Source organism: Triticum urartu, chromosome 3, assembly GCF_003073215.2.
Source record: "Triticum urartu cultivar G1812 chromosome 3, Tu2.1, whole genome shotgun sequence".
Taxonomy (NCBI): Eukaryota; Viridiplantae; Streptophyta; class Magnoliopsida; order Poales; family Poaceae; genus Triticum; species Triticum urartu.
The window spans coordinates 566,141,808-566,154,935 of NC_053024.1; the positions used below are offsets into that span (position 1 = coordinate 566,141,808).

The 13,128-nt window shown below is 47.0% G+C and overlaps 2 pseudogenes; one reads left to right on the forward strand and one right to left on the reverse strand.

The window, feature by feature from the left end:
* The first annotated feature begins 7,848 nt into the window (after positions 1 to 7,848).
* LOC125546960 lies at positions 7,849 to 13,122 on the forward strand (annotated as a pseudogene).
* The window catches only part of LOC125546961, a 13,456-nt pseudogene continuing 13,398 nt past the window's right edge, over positions 13,071 to 13,128 (reverse strand).

Consider the following 13,128-nt stretch of genomic DNA (forward strand, 5'->3'; position numbering starts at 1 on the left):
CAAAGTATCCAATATCAAAATCCAGTTTAGTCAGAGTAAAAGGCTTGACTACTTCCTCACCAGTACCATCCTTCCCTCTGCAACCGGTTAACAAAATACAGAAAACGGAATCAGAATATTCGACTCGCTCCATGTACCAAAAAGAATGACCATAACTCAACATCATAACTGTACACCAGGATATGAGCAGTACAAATGGTCAAACCTGCATCTTATATATTGGCCAATTGCAAGGCCCAACACAGAAGTATGTCTAGGGAAACAAATTTGAACTTGGCCACATTATGACTGATCTGTCTCTTCTGCACAAGATCATAGCACATCCATTCATTTTTATATTATACACAAACTTCAAAAGTAGTAACCTTGAATGCGGCAAGTAATTTTGTATCCGCCAACTGATTAATTAAGCTGGCATGCTCGCTAGCTCACCTAATTTAGGCTGCTTTTTTCATGGTGGGGCTAGTTAGTACTGATTCTTTAGACTATATATCTCTTGCTATTTTTCACAACAAACTGATTGTGTGTTTTGTACTCTTCATGTACTATTGGTTAATTAAGGTAGGTCATTTGGATCCTATGATGTCATATGAAGTTTGATAGCAAACTGAATAACATTGCAACTGTTATGTGATCACTTCAGTTTGTTTTCTTCTGCCTCTAAACTCTCTAGCTAGCTACTTATTGACATTTTTGCCATGGACAGGAGTTGATGTTGAGGCCATGGTGGATCAGAATGTTTGGAATGTTGATCGTCTTAGAGACCAGAAGCGTTTAGCACCTGGTAAGGATCCTCTGGATCTCTTCCTTTTTCGTATATGTATGTATATATGCCTCACAATATTCTCACACACCTCTGTTTCACAAAACAGGCTCTACTCCTAGCACCGAGGATATTCGAGAGGTGAACGCGGCTGTGAAAGGCTTGCGGAAGGAGTAACTTGTGTTGTGGGCGGTTGCAATAATCCATATACTACTACCAAGTCCGCTGTGACCTTGTCAAGCTACCGTCTCGCTAGCTACCTGAGAATTGCAGTTTTATCAGAACAGACGCATGTACATTTATGCAGATGTCAACTAGATAGATAGAACAACACGAAATACCACTGCTCTCGAGTCTCCAGAATTCTTGCAAGACCTGTGGATAGTGCTTGACCCCATCCCTCTTACCATTTGTTGCCGCTGGACGCAATTTAGACAAACAAATCAAAACATCTATACCAAACTGTCCCAAGGTTGTTGGCTTTTAATCAGAAAATTCCTCTGACAGTCGGCGGACTGTCTGACTAGCAACGCATGGGGCGGGGGGCGAGGGGAGGGGAGGGAAAGGCACCTGTCCACAAAGTGCTCGCTGGCGTTGCTGGGCGTCGCCGGCTGCTTCACGGAGGGAGGCGCTGCAGTCGGCGGTGGGGTAGGGGAGACTTCGTCGGGCTCGGCGCGCCGCAGCGGACGGACAGCAGTTCCTGGCGTTGGGCAAGGGCGGCGGAACGCTGGTGCTTGATTGGATCGGGGCCGCCGCCGGATCTCTTGATCGGAACGGCGGAAAGGGCGGCGGTGGCGGCTATGCGAGCAGAAACGTGCGGGGGCGCGGGAGGTGGGGGTGGGGGGCGGACGAGCTAATTTTCTTTGACCATTCTACCCTTTTGACCAAAAATTAAATTTTTAACTGATTTTTCAGATCCAACGGTCAAGAAAAATCAGTGGTGGAGTTACTCGAAAGTACAACTTGTAACCCGCCAATCACCCTAAAAGAGCTCGTTAATACAAATGTTAGGAGATATATTTATTCAATTCTTGGCAAATAAATTGTTTTGATTTTAATAAGTGTACATATTCTAAATATACTAAACCTGGCCAGGTTTAGTTTACCAGGTTTTTTTGACTTTTTCTTATCAGTCAAAATCTGACCAATAGGAATATGCCACCTGCTTTATTGGGGGACCTGGCGTGGTACACATCCATGTGCAGTTAGCAATTGTGGGTGAGATTTCTGTTTCAGTTTGCTATTGGCTGCATGTGCGCACACGATCGCCCGTTCCCATTGGTTTGCATGCACGATCCGTAGCCAATTTCTCAACGTCTTCCTTGACGTTCTCTGACTGGATGTGCATGCTCACGTGACCAGATCTGGTGGGATTGATTGATGCATGTTTGGGATGGACACGTGATGTGCCCACGTGGTTGCATGCGGTTTTGCATGTGATGATAATAGTCGGTGCGGCTTAATTCGTTGGCAATCGAGATTTCTCGGCGCCGCTATAGTGGTTCCCTCTGGAAGGATCAGGTAAAATACCCCACCGCTTTATGGTCCTATAAAAGCTCAACTTCCTCCGCTGCAGCTTTCATTCATGGTGTTGCATTTTCTTTCCCGATTCGAGGCCTCTTCGTCCGGTTCAATTGACGTCACATTCCGTTATCAACGACCACCCCACCACGGAGGAGCCTCCTCTCACCTGCCCCTCCTTCCTCCCGGCGGTGCCCTCCTCCTCTTGTAGGCGCAGCGTCGACAACCATGGAGCTCATTTGCCCTGCCATGGCGACTACGTCTAATGAACCAGTTCCAATACAGCAATCACGCGCGGAGCTGCATGTACCGGAGGAGTGCGGCGGCGACTGAGAGCTCGTCAGCGAATACTGAGAAGGGCACGAGAAAGTGGCCCTCCGGCCATACGGCCGTGCCCCTGGCTTGCGAGTCGGCAGTCGCTGGAGTCGAAGAACTTAACCAGCGGCGGCGAGTCAAGCACGTGATCCCGCACATCAGCCGCATCCAACTTGAGGGGGGCAGCGATGGTGAGAGTGTCGCTATGCCTGGTTCGGCTACTGCGTATGCCAAGGTGGAGGCTCTGATTGCCACTGGAACTCACCGGCATCAGTGGTCGCGGCCTCCTGCATCGTCTTCACCATGGTTGGGATCCCCAGCGACGCCAGCGATGCTGGCCTGGCGGTGGACCGCCCACAAGGTCCACGGAGGGAGGTACGTGCTGATCATGACGTGCGTCCGGCCAGATGCTGTTGGCGCCGGACACCACCGGCACTAATGGTCTCCCGAAGCGTGCAGCGCATGAACGCCGCCTCGCGTCAGTCACCATGTTGCCCGTTCGTCATCCCTTTTGTCTCGGTTGTCAGCCCTTGCCGCCTCAGCCCAGGCTTGCAGCGCCGCACGGCCAAGTTGATGTGTGCCGCATTGTGTCGTCTTGCTATCGCAGCGCCCAGTCGCCTATAACCAATGTGTGAAGCCGCGACCATGCCTGGGCGCCTGGCCGTCCCAAGCCTGGACGCCTCCAACGCGCGAAGCCGCGGACCATGTGGTTGCGCGCTGTCTAGCTGTTCCCGTGGCCGGTCGCCGCCTCCACGCGCTCGCCGTGGCTCGCTGGAGCTGCAGCCGCGGCTCAGCACATGAACAACCGTGTCGCCACCACTACGGACGCTGCCTCTGGAGATTAACCACTCGCGACCCGCATGGCCTTTCTCCGCGATGGACAAACGTCGTTTCTTCGATACTGCCTCCTTCACTTTTTTCATTGTAAACATTCATGGTGAATTGGTCTGTATATTCCTCTTTTAAACTACACATGTACTAACCTTTTTGTCGTGACTTAAATTGCAGAAAAACTGTCCACCTTTATTTCCATGTCAATCAAACTTACCCAAGTATATTTTCTTTCAAAAAAAGTATATTTGTTTTTAAGTTAATATTAACATAACAGTTCTTAGAAGCTGAAGCATGCTAAGAATATATCTGGTTGAATTTTATGCATGTACTTTGATTTATGAGGGTGTTTCTTTCATATGAATATGTAATCACTAAAACAATTTCTTGCAGGAAAACATCTTCCATATATGAATATGTAAGATCGTGCTATTTCTTGCAGGGAAATACTGCTAAGGGGATATGATTGCCTCAGTGCATTAAGGACAAGGATACCAAGAATTTCATCTTGATATCCAAGAGGTCTTTCCTTTGCACCCATGGATACTGTCCAACAAATTAACATGCAGGGTGCAAAAACTCAAGTTAGTTTTTTAGTTTGCATTGTCCATGGTCCTCCAGACTATTTGAATACCCAACACGTTGCACGCATGCAAGCAGAAAGAAATCCTAATCCTTGACCACCCAGTGAGAGGACAAAACTATTTCTAAGTCCTATGCACGTACTCGGTACTCCTACTCCCATGCACGTGGTCACATCAACCCCAAAATTCACGTCCAACCAGTGCATGCAGCAACTATTCCCGTATGGCCAACAAAGATCATTTGACAGAAAAAAAAAATCTATCCCTGCAAGGGATTTCTTTTCTACTCTTTTATTTGAGATATTCTTGGATTGACCAGCGAATTTTATGGGTTTGCCATTTGAAATCTGGGATAATCGAGTGGTACGCTCCTTGGGTGGACATAGCAATTTATCCTTGGATTTGTTTTGTTTGATCAAATTGCCTTTTGCTCTGTGGTATGGTAGTTTGGCCGCCCATAGGTGCCTGCACTCACCGGTGCAAATTTTGGAGGGATATGATTACCTGCATGGCAGCCGATGTGACTACGTGCATGTGGCTATTGCAAGCGTTTTTGCATTATATTTTTTTCGTTTGAGATATTTTTCCTTCGGGCGTTTCATGTGGGTGGCTTCTTTTCTTTATTCTTTTTTCATATATATATTTTTGCCTCTCCATGCTTACTAAGAGATATTTTCTCTGTATCTGGTTTGTTTACTGTTTTCACGTTTGCATATGTTATTTCATTGTTGTCAGCAGCGTCGTGTTGAATTTTTCCTTTTGCTGCTTTAGGTCGGTTGCCGCTTTGCTGTAGTTTTTGGTGTTCTATGATATTTATATGGTGGTCATGATAGGGACCGAGCCTATTCAAGGTGTGGATATGCTGCGTTTAAGTTTGTGGTTTTCCCTGGTTGTTATATTTGTTTCCTTCATGGCAAGGCGTGGGACTCTCTCTGCGAAAAAAAAGGCATGGTGGCTCTGCTGGGCGTCGATCGGGTTGTCCGCGTTCTGCTTGATCGCCTGCTGATGGTAGACGTGGTCCCTCTGGTCAGGAAGTGAATATTGATCGTGGTCTCTAGGCATGCTACTAGGTATTGTACACCGCGCGAGGCGCAATAGTTTTATTACTTTTGTTTCGTACCCAGTCAATATAATTTTTTTAAGAAAGGAAAACGGAGATGCAAAAAATGTTTCTGCATTTTTTTAAAGATGATCCAGACCACCTATCATCCTTTTGATGAGAATGAAATCTGTAATTGAACTAGGTGGGCATAAATAACAGATAGTTTGATTTTCCTTTTCTCTGCATTTTTGACGTCGTGGGCATAAATCATGTGACTACCGTCGACCCACTCGTATTGCTTCGGGGGAAACCCTAGGATCTGGTGTTCCAGACCGGACGATGGCAGCACTGCGGTGTCGTTTCTCTCTTGGGAGCGTCGTTTTGTGGAGCAGTGCTGGAAGTCAGAGGCAGGAGGTGGAGCGGCTTCGTCTTGCATGGAGCTTCGGTGGAGATGTCAAGTCATGCCTGACCGACAGGTGTTACGCTTGGTCATGCTTGGTCGGCAGGTGCTACGCACGACAGATCCTTCAAGGGCTTCAAGCTGTGTCGACTGGTGGTACGTGGCAGCATGGTGCTGAGGTGTATCAGTGGCGACCGCGACGTGTACAGTTGTTTGCGCGCAGGGAGGAGGTGCCGTTGGGCGCCGTGGTGGCGTCGACGATAGCTGGACCGATCAAGGTTGATGCATCAGTACAGTTCTGAAGAGGGAGCGGTGGCAGTTGGCGGTGGCGGCCTCTGAGAGCACGCCGGACCAGTGTGTGCCCCAGACCCGGCAAGTGGCTAGGTTGGGATCTCAGGTCTTAGATGTTAGGCTTGGCTGCGATGCCTGTTTGGTATTAGGCCCAGGCTATCTGCGCCCCTTCATCAACGGGATAGGTGTAGCGGCAGTTTGTTGCTTAGACGGCGGCTTTAGTATTACTGTTGTATGACTTTGTAAGGTCTTGTGAGAATAATTAATAAAGTGACCGTATGCATCGTCCAGATGCAGAGGCCGGGGGTCATCCTCCTTTTCTAAAATAAATGTGAAAAAAATATTGATTTTAGTTTGAGTTGAATATCCAATCTCAACATGAGAAGCTATCACGAGGTTGACCTTAGATCATTGCATGTGACTGAGCCTTCAGCAATTACCTTTGTGTTGGACCCCATTAAGTAAACTAATTAAACATATCTATGTGTTTGCCAGTGCAAACCAAACATTGAACAAAAATACATTTATATTGTTCTTTTTTATTGAGGTTCATGTCCACTAAATTTCATGTTGTGAATTTTCCTGGTTTATGCATACTATTTTTGTTTTTACAGTCCTTTGTGTTATTTACATAGAATACACCATCATAGTAAAAAAAGATTGGTAACCTATATGGGGTTAATGAGGTGGTACGAACATAGGGCTGCCATCTTCGTGACACACAACATGTATAATACAACATTCATTAATAACATCATGGTCCTTACATCCAAGCTTAGTTACTTTTGATGTTTCTTCAGGTCTAATTCTTTGGGTCAGAATCAATGTCTTGATTTTTGATGACCAAGCCTCTTTGTGATAAAATCCCTAGCGTTTTGTGTAACAAAATTGAAGCCTTCAGTTTAATTCGGTCCGAAAAAATGGTTGTTTTATGTAATATAATTCCACTTTTCAAAGTGCCTTATTCGTCTATCCTACACCTTTAGTTAGTTTTATTCTGTCACACGGAAGCAGGGCAGGCAGGGACAACAGATAGATACCTTGCCCAACAGTGCCTTTTGAGGTTTTCTTGAATAAGAGAAAGAAACACTAATACATCAAAGTTAAAAGAAAAGGAAAAACTCAATGCTATGCTTTAATACAACCAACCAACCCACATCAATGATTCTTGAACGCTCCGAGCAAAAAAATTGATGTCCAGACTGGCAACCAATCAAACAGTCGGAAAAGTAACACATGAGGATTTCATTTACAAACGTATGTAATTTCAACATGAAGTATATCGACATAGCTCTGTATCATCTCATTACCAGCACAAACCCAGCGGGCTGTCGAACAAGGATGCTATGAATTACCAAAGAACCAATAAATTAATCATGCAATATCAATATGTATTCAATTTATCTACAATGTACCAACTCTTTTCATTCAATAAAGCTTTTCTTCATGAAAGATTTCAGCATTAATACCAACATGATTTTTATACATACACCATAACATAAAAAGTAAAGTGAACAAGCAAAAACAGAACAATTAATAGGATACTTAATGGATAACGTTTAATATCACCGTATATAGAATTTCTCACATAACGTATCAATAGGCGCGGCGTGACGCCGCGCGGGCATAGCTAGTTAATATTAAGTACAACCTATATTCACTACTGGGATCGACAAGTCTGCCTGGCGTTTAGTAATTTGCCGCGTGCATTTTAACGGGCACTTGGAAAACACACCCGCGTTGCCAAGCATTTCAGAAAAATAAAACTTAAAATAAAATCAAAAATTTCACACAGGAGTAGATCGGGAACCCATGTTTAATATCCCCAAATTCCAGATTTATTTTTCAAATTTTTTTGGTATCCTTTTGGATTTAATATTCATATATGGGTGTGGAGCATCCGGATGCTACAAATCCGCTTCCACTCTTTGCCTCGTTTCTGTCATATATTTATGGTCCTTCTTAAAGTATACTGTTAGAAATAGTTTGTTTACCTTGATTAAGTGATGGAAGAAACTCTTAAAAATATATTCTTTTAGTGAAGTAGTACCAGCTTGGAAAGAAAGAAAGGCTCACTGCAGAGTGCAGAGAGAGAAGAAAGATGGTGTATTATCCACTCGGCGTCGGCGCCGCCGGTCGCTGCCACTGCCCGCCCATCCTCCTCCACCTCCGCGCCCCGCTGGCGACGGCGGCCACCTCGCTCCGTCGCCAGCCCCTGCTCCAGCTCCGCCCGCTCGCCTCCTCGGCCGGACGGCGGACACGGGGCCGCTGCCACGCCGTCGACCCCGAGGAGGGCGACGGTTTCCTCACCCTCGACCTGGAGGACTTCGACGGGCTCGCCGACGAGGAGGCGGAGGAGGGCCCGCCGCCGTGGGAGCAGGGCCGGCCCTGTGTTTCGGAAGGCCCTAGGCGAACTCGACGACATGGGCCCCTATGTTCTAAGTCCTAAGACAATATATATGTATGCGGTGTTATATATATATATATATATATATATAAATTATTAAAAGTAACTTTCAATCACACATCTTTGGTTTAAAATATGAGTATAATAATTCAAATGACTCCATCCAGAACAATAATAACCAAATTCGAACCGACTCCATAAAAAACAATGGTACTAAAAAGATCGCAAAATAAAACTAATATGACATGATTACCTCAAATAAGAACGAAATTAGACTGACTCCATCGACAACAATAATACTTCAGTGTTTCAAAAAGAAGTTTCTTCAGGCATTTCTTGATGCGAAGTCATTAAGGGCACAATCAAGATCAACATTGTCCAAGATATCCTTCTCAATGCAGCACATAGCCAGGCCATTCAATCTATCTTGCAACATAGTTGACCTCAAATAATTGGAACCCTAAACATGTTACATAGAATGACAAAAAATTGATAGATTGGATTACAATACATACATACTAAATAAAGAATAAATAAATTGCTGAGATTGTCAAATTGAGGTTTGGGGATGGACAGGAACATGGATGCGTACTTCTTGACTTCCAGTCGGATGCGTACTTGTATAGGTATTGCCGTATTGCCGCGGTGCCGGATGCCGGATGGCCGATTGGCCGGGCTGCCGCCTGCCTGCCGAACTGCTGTGTGGCGGCGACGGCTGAGCCGGCGAGGTGAGGGCGACGCGGCAAGGGCCAAGGGGCAAGGCGCCGAGCAAGCGAGAAGGCCGACGGGTCGGCAAGGGCGACGAACCTACAAAGGAAACGTTAAAACGAGCGTGAGTCATTTGAATGCAGAAACATTAAAACGAGCGTGAGTCATTTTGCTGGGCTATAGTATATGTATATACTCCATCATGTGCCCCCCCCCCTCCCTCGCTTGGGCCCTGGGCCGTCGCCCCGTCGCCCATGCCCCAGGGCCGGCCCTGCGTGGGAGGGCGCAGTGGTGTACCGGCGCGACGCAGAAATCTCATGCCAAAAATCTGACAAATGGTAGTGAGCTCACGACCATTGTTGCCCTTATGATGGTATACAAGTCAAATGGTTTTATCGATACCTCTGACGTTATCACAATTTAATTGGACTAAGTGAGTACCTTTGTTCATCCTTTTATCACGTCTTATACTCATGGTTTACTTGCTGTGTCAATCGACAGGAAGTACGTGTGCTGCCAAATTGGATTGGGGTGCACACGCATCTATCTTTTGAAACAAGTCTACATCTCCAAAGGTATTTACTATGCATGTAGTCGTCCCGAATAATCGCTTGCTTCCTGTGGTTGTTAATTCAACAAAGTCCTCGTCGATGATGATTTGCACTGGACAGATCATCCTATGTATGTACACGGGTTGTACCAGGTTTCATTTCCACTGAATTTTGCATTTCCTGCAGCCGTTCCACAAAGCTGTAAAACAAATATCTATTTGTACTCTATTTGTACTCTATTTCGTATAAGACCTATTCCGTAATCTTTGCTATCGGATATCTTCCTTCCAGATTCGTGCTGGCATGTTGATCTTTATTCTCCTCTGATTCATTTTCTGGAAAACACTAGATCACGAAGCAACCGTTGGGTTCTGCTGCTTTAATTTGAGAAGGTTACTGATATACTAACAAGTACGGTTTTGTTTGATTGATTGATTTACATTTACTTGTAGACTTGTAGTATGTCAATGCAAATCCGGCGCATGTCCACAACTTTGAGGCGCGCTTCTGAATTTAGCGCCTGTCCACAAGATTTTGGCGCGTTTCTGAATTTCCTTTCATATACCAGGCTTGCCCAAATTTTGACATAACAGATCGTCAAGAAAACAACCAAAAATTCATCTGATGCAAGAGCTTAGATCTTCTACATTCTTGGACTGTTACTATTTTGCAAAATTAAACAAAATAAAAAAAAGACATCCAAAATATTTCTCATGCAAATTCAAGATGAATTTCTCTTTTGGGTTAATACTATCCTCCTCAAGATGAAGTTCTCTTTCCGGTGGTGCGGGCCATTGGGCGCGTCCACATGGTCACGGCGGCTCGCTGATCCGGCGACCATCCACAACAGCACTGTCACCGTGGGAGCCCTTGGCACACCAGTCACTGCCTGTGGGTGCTACCATTGGAGCCTGCGAGACGAGCTGCCACCCCACCTCTCCAAACCGTGAGAGCCGTCGAGAGGGATCCCGCCGACCACTGCAACTCTAGAGAACAAGATACAATGCCATTCTTTTACCGTCCTTTTTCGTAGCAAATTCTCTCAAAAAAAGATTATTTGCCTTGTTACTATCAATTTTTTAGAAAAAATACTATAAAAAATAGTTTTTCTTAAATACTGTCAAGAATAGTTTCTTTGCCTTGATGAAGCGATGGAAGAAACTGTTAAAAATATCGAGCATCTGCAGTCAGATGCAGACTATCTCTCGTACGCTCCGGTCAGTGACCAGACAGGAGAGAAGGGAAAACGTGGCCCAACCGGACGCCTCGTATCATCCCTATACGTCTGGATTGTCCGTGAACCCTCATGTCCATATCAAATGTAGGGAGAATATGAGAGAGCGCGGGCGCGGTCTCATCTCGAACCATCTTTTCTCTTTCTTTCTTTATTCATTCTTTTCTTTCTTTTTTTTCATCTCCCTAGTTACATGAAAGTGACCAGACATGTTGCGAAGAAAATGAGGAGTGTGACTGTGCGGGTGGACAAATAGAGGCTTAAAATGGACACACCCAGTCACTGACCGCGGGCGTTTAAGAGGTCATATTTGCTATGTTGGGCTGTAAATGCTCTTAGTGAAGTAGTGCTACAGGAGTATCAGCCTGAAAAGAAAAGCAAAGCTTTCTTGGCTAAATGCAGAGAGAGAAGAAAGGAGAGGATGGTGTATTATCCGCTCGGCGTCGTCGTCGGCGCCGCCGTGCGCTGCCACTGCCCGTCCATCCTCCTCCTCCGCCGCGCCCCGCCAGCGACGGCGGCCACCTCTCCCCATCGCCGCCCACCCCACCCCCTGCTCCAGCTCCGTCCGCTCGCCTCCTCGGCTGGACGCCTGGACGGCGGACCCGGGGCCGCCGCCACGCCGTGACCCGGAGGACGGCGACGACGGGTTCCTCACCCTCGACCTGGAAGACTTCGATGGGTTCGCCGACGGGGAGGCGGAGGGGGAGGAGGGCCCGTCGCCGTGGGAGGGCGCAGTGGTGTACCGGCGCGACGCGGCGGCGCAGCACGTCGAGTACGCCACCACCCTGGAGCGCCTCGGCCTGGCCGACCTCTCCTCCCCGCACTCCCGGGTGCGCGCCGCCGCCATGGGCATCCTCTCCTCCGCCAGTGCCGGCGACACGGCCGCGACGACGACGCCCGTGCTCGTCTCAGTCGACGTGGCCCGGCGCCGCGGCCGCTCCGGCTCGACGGCATCCTGCGCACCGTCATCACCCTCGGCTGCTACCGGTGAGCAACCACCTCCTCCTGCTGCTGCTTTTCGTCTTATCTTATCATCTGCTGTTGCTGTATGTCTGACTGTCTGCAATGCACCATGGACACAAATTCAGAATCCTACTACATCATAAGTACTCCTCTGATTACGCGCTAGCTGCTTAGCAATGACCAATCATCCGCCGCCCGAATCACCAGTACCGCCCTGTTGTCACCACCACGCACCGTTGTTACCGGCGCGGCTGCTTAATCCGCCGGGCCGCCGCGCTTCTGAAACCATGTCCCTTGCCCATCTACAAACAGCCTACAGGGTTTCAAACTGCCACATTTTACAGCTAGCTCGTTCGACCAAGGTAATCTGGCTATATGGGTAAACTCGAATCGCATGGTATTCCTTCCATTCCTCCTTGAACCTTGGCATCATGGATATGTTGTGCTATTTTTCTCCAGGCATTATACAGATCTAGTAGAGTATTGTTTCCTTTAGCTCAAAGGCATCACACTGATCTTTCAGTTGGAGCTGGCATGGTGGCATGTACTGATGATGCATCTGCCAGAGATGATAAACAGTAAATTATAGTTCAGCTAAATTGTAAAACATGGAGATACTTCGGTTCTAGTAACTGATGTAGCTACATCTCACTTGGGTAATTTGTGGACAATATTATTATCAAGGCTGTTATTGGTCATTAGATCCATTGTTGGCTGTTAAGGGGGAATATTATATTCTGGCATTTTCGATATGGAAATACTCTGTTTCTAGTTAATTGCAACAAAGTTGACTCTTTATGAACGGACCGCAACAGAGTTTTTCTCCTGATAAAACTAGCATTAATTCTGTTTATGGCCTGAATTTTGACTTGGCTGATTTGAGGGTAGTACAACTAAGCAGTGTTGTTGTTGGTTCTGAAACCCATCATTATCATGCTCCATTTTCAGGTGTGCCGAGCCAGCTGCCGAAGGCATATTCGCGAACTTCTCACTCCTACTGACAGAGGACCCCATGGAGGAACCTGATGTGATCGACCTCGGTAGACAGGACCAAGTTCCCTTCGCTGGCTGGCAGCGAGGACGAGAACGATGACCGCCTGCATTTCCCGGCTGGGGAGAAGGAGATTGACATCTCGAAGAACCTTGGGGACATCCCGGCTGGGGAGAAGGAGATTGACATCTCGAAGAACCTTGGGGACATCATCCACCTGGAGATCACGCTGGATGCCTTCTGCAGCAGCACCTGCAAAGGCATGTGCCTCGTCTGCGGCGCGAGCCTCAACACGAGCAGCTGCAGCTGCGGCGCCGAGGAGTCGTCGCAAGCCAAGGACGCCAGGCGGCCAGGAACTCTCAAAGACCTGCTGAAGCCTATGCAGAGAAGATGATGATGAGGCAGACAGTGCATATGTAGGTTAACTTGGGGGGATCAAATTAACTGTGTGTACATTTATCACTGTTTATCACTTGTTAAATACCTGGAAAGGTTAGATTAAATTGCTGTAGGTTAACTCACTGGCA